Source organism: Colobus angolensis, unplaced genomic scaffold, assembly GCF_000951035.1.
Source record: "Colobus angolensis palliatus isolate OR3802 unplaced genomic scaffold, Cang.pa_1.0 Scaffold33, whole genome shotgun sequence".
Taxonomy (NCBI): domain Eukaryota; kingdom Metazoa; phylum Chordata; class Mammalia; order Primates; family Cercopithecidae; genus Colobus; species Colobus angolensis.
The window spans coordinates 2,166,385-2,175,711 of NW_012116599.1; the positions used below are offsets into that span (position 1 = coordinate 2,166,385).

The following is a 9,327-nucleotide window of genomic DNA, read 5'->3' on the forward strand; positions in this document are numbered from 1 at the left end:
CAACAGAGGGAGACTCTCTCTCTCACACACACACAAAAATATATATATATACACATATATATATGTATATATATATAAATACACACACACATACATATTGAAATCTTATTTATTTACATCTTGTTCCCAAAAGGACCATGGATGGAATGGCCCTGCTAGAGATTTCATGATCTAAATTGCTATTACGAAACTTAACAACCAAGTCCTATTAAGTATTCACTTGCAATAATAAAATTGTCTCTCCTCTACAAAAGATTCACTGAGTAAGCCAGGCATGGTGGCTCACGCCTGTAATCCCACACTTTGGGAGGCCAAGGCGGGTGGATCACCTTGGCCTTGAGAGGAGTGCGAGTGAGGAGTTTGAGACCAGCCTGGTCAACATGGTGAAACCCCGTCTCTATTAAAAACACAAAAATTAGCAGGGTGTGGTGGCACATACCTATAATCCCAGCTACTCAGGAGACTGAGGCAGGAGGATCGCTTGATCTTGGGAGGCGGAGGTTGCAGTGAGCTGAGATCTCACCACTGCACTCTAGCCTGGGCGACAGAGCGACAGAGCGAGACTTCGTCTCAAAAAAGAAAAAGAAAAAAGCTTCCTTTTCAACTTAGACCCAGCAGAATGGCTCCCACAAAGGAGGGTGGCAAGAAGAAAAAGGGCCGTTCTGCCATCAACGAGTTGGTGACCGGAGAATACACCATCAGCACTCACAAGCACATCCATGGAGTGGGCTTCAAGAAGCATGCCCCTTGGGCACTCAAAGAGATTCAGAAATTTGCCACGAAGGAGATGGGAACTCCAGATATACACATGGATACCAGGCTCAACAAAGCTGTCTGGGCCAAAGAATAAGGAATGTCCTATACAGAATCCGTGTGCGGTTGTCCAGAAAATGTAATGTGGATGAAGATTCACTAAATAAGCTCTATATTTTGGTTACCCATGTACCTGTTACCACTTCCAAAAATCTGCAGACAGTCAATGTGGACGAGAATTAATCACTTATCATCAAATACATCAAATAAAGTTATAAAATAGCAACAAAAAAAAATCACTGAGAAGTGGGAATTAGCAATGATAGATATGTTTACATCTTTGCCACAGTTAATGAACACATTTTATCTCAAAACGCAGCTTTCTAAATTTGTGTTTATGCCCCTCCTACTCCAAGTACCTTGGCAGATTTAATTCGGGCTGAGATTGAACTCCCCTCAATTGGAATCTGTGGTTAGTGACCACAGTCAAATTCCTAAAGAAATGGAGTTTCCCAGTAGAAGCATCTGTCTAAATTATTCTCTCCCCCGTGACCATTGTCGAGACTAGGTTTAGACAAACTAAACATGGCTTCAAATCAACTGCAACTCCAGAGACAAGAAACGCTGGCTCTTTGACCAACATACCCTGGAATATCCTGGATAGGAATGCTGTCAGCTTCATGCTTGTTTCATTATGGTGGCAAAATTGTCACCACAGTTCCAGATATCACATCTAGGTTAAGTTTCCTACTTTATTTATTTATTTTTGAGACAGGGTCTTATTCTGTCACATAGGCTGGAGTGCACTGGTCAATCATGGCTCTTCGTATCCTTGACCTCCCAGGCTCTGGCGATCCTCCCACCTCAGCCTCCTGAGTAGCTGGGACTACAGGCATGCACCATCACATCAGGCTGATTAGAAAAAAAAATACTAAAAATTTTTTTTTTTTTTCTAAGAGACAGGGTTTCACTACTTTGCTCAGGCCGATCTCAAACTCCTGGGCTCAAGCGATCCACCCTCCTTGGCCTCTCTAAGTGCTGGGATTACAGTCTTGAGCCATCACAACTGGCTGTTTTCTATTTTATTTGGGAAACACTCTTCTTTCCCAAAATCCCCCTTGCAGACTTTCCTTGACATCTCATTGTCAGAACTGGGTCACGTGGGTCACTCCCAGGTACAAATATGACTGAGAAAGTATCTGACTTTCTATTCTGTATTGCAGGAGTCAACAAACTATCTCTGTAACTATCAAGATAATAAATAGCTTCGGGGTTGTAGGACTTTCGGTCTCTGTTACAACTAAACTCTGCTTTTATAGTGCAAAAGCAGCCATAGATAATATATAAATGAACAAATGTGGCTGTATTCCAATACAATTTCATTTAGGGACACTGAATTTTGAATTTCATATGATTTTCATAAAATACTCTTCTTTTTTTTATCTTTCTTCAACCATTTAAAAATATGAAAACCATTCTTAGGTCACAGCTGTACAAAAGTTAGCAGCCTACTGGATTTGGGCCATGGTGTGCCAGCCTTGACCCCCTGTGTGAAAGGAGTGTAGGAATGGCTTTGGGAGGCCCATCCTCAGTACTGCCGCATACAGGCTCTGTGCCTTGAATGTGGGATATTGGAAAGTGATGACAAGCTCAATCTATCAGACCCACTTTAATTTTCCTGAGAGCAACAAGAAAAGCCTGCTTCTAAATCATGTTCTTTATCATGAGCAAATCAAAGTTTACCAAATACCTTTAACACCAAAAATCTGTATTCCTGGGCCAAGAGGCCTAATGTATTTTACGTATTTTGTTTTAAGTTGTCTTACAGTGCTTGCAAAACTAGATCAGATCTGACCTGAGAAAACGCTAGAATACAGTCTAGTACTGTAACCAGAAAATTGGCACCGTAACATAGACATTTGCATAATTGCTGAAAGGTCTGTTTGCATAAGCTTTATGAAAATTCAGAGATGAGGCCGGGCGCGGTGGCTCAAGCCTGTAATCCCAGCACTTTGGGAGGCCGAGACGGGCGGATCACGAGGTCAGGAGATCGAGACCATCCTGGCTAACACGGTAAAACCCCGTCTCTACTAAAAATACAAAAACTAGCCGGGCGAGGTGGTGGGCGCCTGTAGTCCCAGCTACTCGGGAGGCTGAGGCAGGAGAATGGCGTAAACCCAGGAGGCGGAGCTTGCAGTGAGCTGAGATCCGGCCACTGCACTCCAGTCCGGGCGACAGAGCGAGACTCTGCCTCAAAAAAAAAAAAAAAAAAAAAAAAAATTCAGAGATGAAAATATCCTAGATATATTTGTTCAGAGACAGGATCTCACTGTGTTGCCCAGGCTAGAGTACGGTGACATGATCATAGCTCACTGAAACCTTGAACACCTGGGCTTGAGTAATCCTCCTGCTTCAGCCTCTGGAATAGCTGAGACTACAGACACACACCACCACACCTGGCTAATTTTTAAAATTTTTTGTAGAAAACGGGGTCTGGCTATGCTGCTCAAGCTGGTCTCGAACTCCTGGCCTTGAGCAATCCTCCCACCCTGGCTTCCCTAAGGACTGGGATTACAGGTGTGAACCACCACACCTGGGCCTGAATACTATTTAAAACAGGAGAGTGATAATATTAGCTATGTTGATCTATGATTACTCTTTTTGAAAATATCTTTAAAATGTTACCTGTTCATTTACTTAGAAACTCCTTGTTTTTGAACTTGACAGTTAATTTTGTAATTATAATGTGTGTATGTATAGGTGTATAAGTTTATATAAATATATATTATATATAAGCTATATATGTATGTATAATTATATATACTTAATAGTCAGGACACTCTCCTCCTTAAAAAAATAAATTGATTGAGTTACATGCTGAAAAGTCTAGGGATTCAGGCAATGGATCCAGATATTCAAATGCTATCATCAGGGCCGGGCGCAGTGGCTCACGCTTGTGGTCCCAGCACTTTGGGAGGCCAAGGCAGGTGGATCAACAAGGTCAGGAGTTCGAGACCAGCCTGGCCAAAATGGTGAAACCCTGTCTCTACTAAAAATACAAAAAAATTAGCCAAGTGTAGTGGCACACACTTGTAATCCCAGCTACTCGGGAGGCTGAGGCAGGAGAATCGCTTGAACCCAGGAGGCAGAGGTTACAGTGAGCTGAGATCATGCCATTGCACTCCAGCCTGGGTGACAAGGGAAAATCAGTCTCAAAAAAACAAAAAAAAATAAAAAATAAATGCTATCATCAAAATGCAGTCTTGTACCATCTCTCCTCTCCTGTCTCCACTGTGCGGATTTCACTCTTAGACTCCTTTTGTGGTGGTAAGATGGCTACCAGCAGCTGCAGGCACACATCCCACCAGGTTGGCATTCTCTGGGGAAGAATAGCTTTTCTTTTCCCTAGGACTGGGTCTCATTGAACTGACTTATCCATCTATGAACCATCAGTATGGTCAAGAGGTTGGAATGTGTTGATTGCCCTGGTCTGTGCTGTGTGGTTGAGTGTGCTCCCAAGAGCTGGGGGTACCATGGGGATGGCTGGTTTGTCTGAACTACGTAGACTGAGTATAGAAAATAAGTGGTTTCCCAAAGGAAAATCAGGGTGAAATGATTCTGGAAAAACAGAAACAACTGTCTCCTACAATAACATTTCCATTTGACTTTTAACAAAGGAGTCAGGAAGAGAATATGGAGAGGGAGAGAAAATGAATGGGGAAAGAGAAAATCAAGGGAACGTAAAGAAAACATTTTTCAGTAAGTTGGACAAGGTCAGTGCTTCATAATCTTGGCAATGTATCGGAAAAATCTAGGTAGTTAAAAAAAGAAAAGATTTCTGCACTGTATCCCAGACTGAGTGAATCAGCATCTGTTACAGTGGCATCTGGGATTTGGTAAATATTTTAATCGCCCCAGGCCATCGAAATGCGGCTTATCGATAGACTCACTTTGGGAACCATTGAACAGGGTTGCATGAAAGCACAGGCTCAGCTGCAAAACAACCTCCAATTACAGAGGCCTGACCAAGAAGCTGATTTCTTTCTCACCTAATAGTCTGGAGGTGAATGGTCCAGGATGGCGGGTGGCTCTGCTTCTTGTGTTCATTCAGAGACCCAAGTACTTTCCATCCTGCTGTTCACCAGCCCCTAGGGTGTTGTCTTTGTCTGTTGAGCTGAAGCTGGCTGCTACCACAGCCACATTGCAGCCCATGGGGAAAACGGAAGGAAAGGACCAGAGGAGGGAGTACTGAGTTGTATGTTAAGGCCAAGGCTCAGAAGTGGCACACACCACTTCCACTTTCATTATATTGGCCTAAACTTAGCCACATGGCAGCAAGCTGCAAGAAAGCTGGAACGTGTAGTCTTCCTCTCACCTAAGACATAAAAATTTTTAACTTGACTTTCTAAATACACACACACACACACACACACACATAGGTGGGCATATGCTGAGCTAAAATTAGACACCTAAAAGTTAAACATTCATTACTTTCAGTTAAACATCGTAAATTGAGTGCCTGCATTAATATTTATTCCTTCCTGAAACTCCACTGAATAAAGGAATAAAAATGGTCAAAAGTAAGAAAGTCCCAAAGAGAATAGGAGATGAGTAAGAGGAGAAAGTGATGTCAACACTATTTTGCAAAATGGAAAACAGACAGACAAGTGGAAACTGACCTGGCAGAGCAGAACAAGCAGAAACTTAAGGCCAGAGAGAATTGAAGGGGAAAGTCCGGTAAGGAGTAAGCTGATTCCCACTGCAGAACCCACTGCAGAATCAGTAAGCTGATTCCCACTGCACAACCTGGGAGAAGCTGAGCTGTGGAAGGCACCCCCTATCTCTGAAGGTTGAGGGTGGAGGGAAAATCCAGAGAGAGGAATGGGAAATCCCTTGAAGTAGTAGTCAGGCTCTCAGATTTCCTGCCCTAGTTCCTGGACCATGGGCTCCTCCTACCTGGATAGGCACAGGAGCTTTGCTCTCGGAAATTTTAGGGAACCTCTGAGCTCTGGGACACCAAGCTCAACCAAAGGGATGGGGGTGATGAAGTGCTCTTAAAGCAGGTTCAGTGGAACTTCCTATTAGATAGTAAATTCCTTAATCCCCTTCCCACACTAGGTTCCCATGATCCTAGGCAGCCACTTTTATATTCCTCCAATGGGAGACTGGAGAGTTCCTCTCTGGGGAAACTGACCAACAGAAGAGGGAAGACTTGCCAGGTTCCAATTTCTGTAGGTCCCCACCTGCCACACCATAGCCAAGCCCACCAACAGTCTATTCACACAGAGCTGTCACTCAGCTTTTAGTGACAGTAACGGACATCCAGGAATCACCAGACATTTCAAGAAAGGCTTCAACAGGAGAGAATATACCAAACAAGGAACATAGGAGAGATGGAGACAGCAGGAGAAAACTTTAGAAAATGGTCATTGATATTTTTGAAAAGATAAGAGAAAATTTTACAACAGTAAAACAAGAACAGAATGCAATGCATAAAGGAACATTTATTTAAAAAGGAAAGTGACATAACTACATGGAGATGATGGGTGGAGGAGAAAAATAGGTGCAAGAATGCGAGGGAGTCAAATCCTCCTGTTGCATGGGAGAGTGTTAACAGATGAGGCCTAAAATTAAAAAGTGAAAGAGCAGCCATTTAAGCATGCAATGTAGACATATAGAAAAAGCAAAAGGAGTTGAAAATTACTGACTCTGGAAGCAGGACTGGAAGGTGAGGCAGAAGACTGCTGGTTTTCATTATAAGCTAAGACTGTTTGATTAATCCATGCCCATGATGACGTTAAAATATATTTTAATATTTTATTGGTTTTAATAGTGACATTTTATACTTTAAAATAACAAAAATATTACTACTTCATATTTTAAAGACTACCTTCCAACAAGATGTTGAGATATAAATGTAGTAGAAGTCTCTCTGTGATGTGATCAATGTGAGAGTATCATCAAAGCATTAGCACAAAGAGGCAATTTAAAGGGAACTCTTGGACTTAAGACCTGAGTCATTTGAAAGAGTCCCGGAACTTTCATGGGGGAAAGTGGGAATTCCTATTTTAAGAAATCTGAGCAAACTGTTATAGGCCAAGCTGCCAAATGTCTGCAGAGGGTTGGCAGGTGTTGTAGAAACTGCAGATCCTCTGGTTTTTAAAATTTTGTTTATATACTTGAATAATAGGAAGTCAGTTTGTTTGGATAATATCCGGAAATGAGACTTGTTTTTCTTTTTAAGTTGTAACAGAAATACTTTGCATAGCTTTAGTCAAACACTAGTAATTGACTCCTCAAAAAAACCTCTCCCATCCCGCTTGCTGGTGTCCCATTAAACGAGTTGGATACTTGCTTTCTCTGTCTTCCTTTCAGCCAAGAATGCCCACGTGACCTAGTTTTGGCCAATGAGATATAAGGGAGTCTGCTTAGGGGCTTCTGAGATGTTTCCTCCTACCTGATGGGAGGTTGGTGCACAAGGAGAAAGATTCTGCATCCTGCTTTTGAACAGTGTGGTGATGTCATTTTGGAGCTGTCTGTGGTCATCTTAGCAAACCACGAGGGCAATTCCAAAGGAGTTACGAAGACACCAGTCCAAAATCCCAGCATCAAAATATCCCAAACAAACACCAGTAACTAACTTAGGTCTCCCTGTTATGCAAGAGCAATATAGTCAAGATCAGTCTGGTTTTCTGATGTTTGCAACCAAAAGCATCCCGACTCTCACCATTGGTCCAAATATGCCATTGGGTTATTTTTACAAACGATATCGTGGTCTCAGTGATTAGGCAGTATTGAAGGAAGGGAAGTAAAATGATTTACTCACATCAGTGTGATCATTCCATTCAATTCATACTATTGTGAGAAAGTTTATCATGGAGCCCCTCAAGAGGAGTGCCTTGACACACAGATGTTGCAAGTGTGATGAGTTTTTGATCACTTAATCCTGGGGGTTACCAAGAGAGGACTGGAGTGGCAGGAGTCTCTAGGGCTATCAGAGTCCCAGAGCAGTGAAAACTCCTTCTGGGCCTCTTTACCCATTTACCCAAAGCACTATGCAAATCTAATCCTCTCCTCACAGTGCTGTCAAGTCAAATATGCCAGGAAGCCATACTTTGGGACTTACTCGTGGCATTTATGTGCATTCTCTCTCTTGGTTTTTCACAGGAGCATTCTGAAGTTATTATTAATCTTATCTTCCAAATGCAGTAATTGATATTTAAATCTCAGCACCCCAATCCGTACAGCCATTTGGTGACAGTCAGAATTAGGAACGAGGGCTCCAGACTCAATCTCCTGCTGCAGAGAATAAGCATCCTTATTATTCCCAGCTCCCCATTCTCATTGTACACTTTCCTCTGAGCCTACCTGACAATGGTGGACTTTCATTGCTGAGAGGGGGTGGCGGGAGGAGGAAGCGAATGGGGTGATGTGATGTAAGCCAGGAGAATGAGGTTGGCTCAGCCAGCTCAAATCTCTTTGTTCATGGTCTGTGAAGATGTGACAAGACCAGAGGAGCCAGAACAGAAGACAGAGGCCACATTGTTCTGCTGGCCTGGGGCCGAATGTGCTTCCTCACCATGTGTTTCTTTAACCTCCTGAACTTTGCTTGATGGCATTGTACCGGCCCCTGTGCCAGCTGCTCAGGGTGGGAAAAAGAAGGAAGAGTTTGCGTGGGAGCAAGCTGGGCTATGTCCAAGCATATGTGGCATTTCTGCTTGTTTCTTTGACTTCTAGAGCCGTTTTTCTGAGACTTTCAGCCCTGGAGCTACTGCTGGTCAGGATGTTTTATTTCCACTTGTGAACCAGGATGGTGGGGATCTGGAAGAGAACTAGAGGCATTTGGGGACCGGAGAGTTAGTCCAGCCTTCTCCAGGACGAATGCATTTCCCCAAATCACAAAACTAGTTAGTGACAGAGGCAAGAAAGGGACGAAATTCTCCCCCAAGGTAGTAGAGCTGGCTCGGGGAGAGTCCAGTTTGGGAGCTGTTTCCTGGATGTGTGACGTTGGCCAGGAAACTTCTCTCCAAGCTGGAGGTTCTCCATCTGTAAAGCAGGGATTATAAAAGTGCCTTTTCTCTAGGAATGAAAGAAGTGGTTGAGGTTATTCATGTAAAGCGTAAACTCTACTGCCTGAGCACACAGGATGTGCTGAAATGTTTGGTTTCTATTATTACTGATTCCTAGACAGCTTCTCTCTGTTCAGTTCTGCAGCTCTTTAGTGTGTTAATAGCTAACTGTGAGGATCACAACAGGAAGTGTTCCATTCATCAAAACACACTTAGAGCTGGGTTAAGTAACTCATATCCGTAATCCCAGCACTTTGGGAGCCTGGGATTATAGGTGTGAGCTACTCAGCCCAGGTCTAAGGAGTTCAAGACCAGCCTTGGAAACCCTCTCTCTACTAAAAATACAAAAATTAGCCAGGCATGGTGGCGTGTACCTGCAATCCCAGCTACTCGGGAAGCTGAAGCAGGAGAATCACTTGAACCCGGGAGGTGGAGGTTGCAGTGAGCCAAGATCGCACCACTGCACTCCAGCCTGGGTGACAGAGTGAGACTCAGTCTCAGAAAA

At 43.2% G+C, this 9,327-nt stretch overlaps 1 pseudogene; it reads left to right on the top strand.

Moving 5' to 3' along the window:
• The first annotated feature begins 619 nt into the window (after positions 1 to 619).
• Positions 620 to 996, top strand: LOC105518787 (annotated as a pseudogene).
• Positions 997 to 9,327: the final 8,331 nt, after the last annotated feature.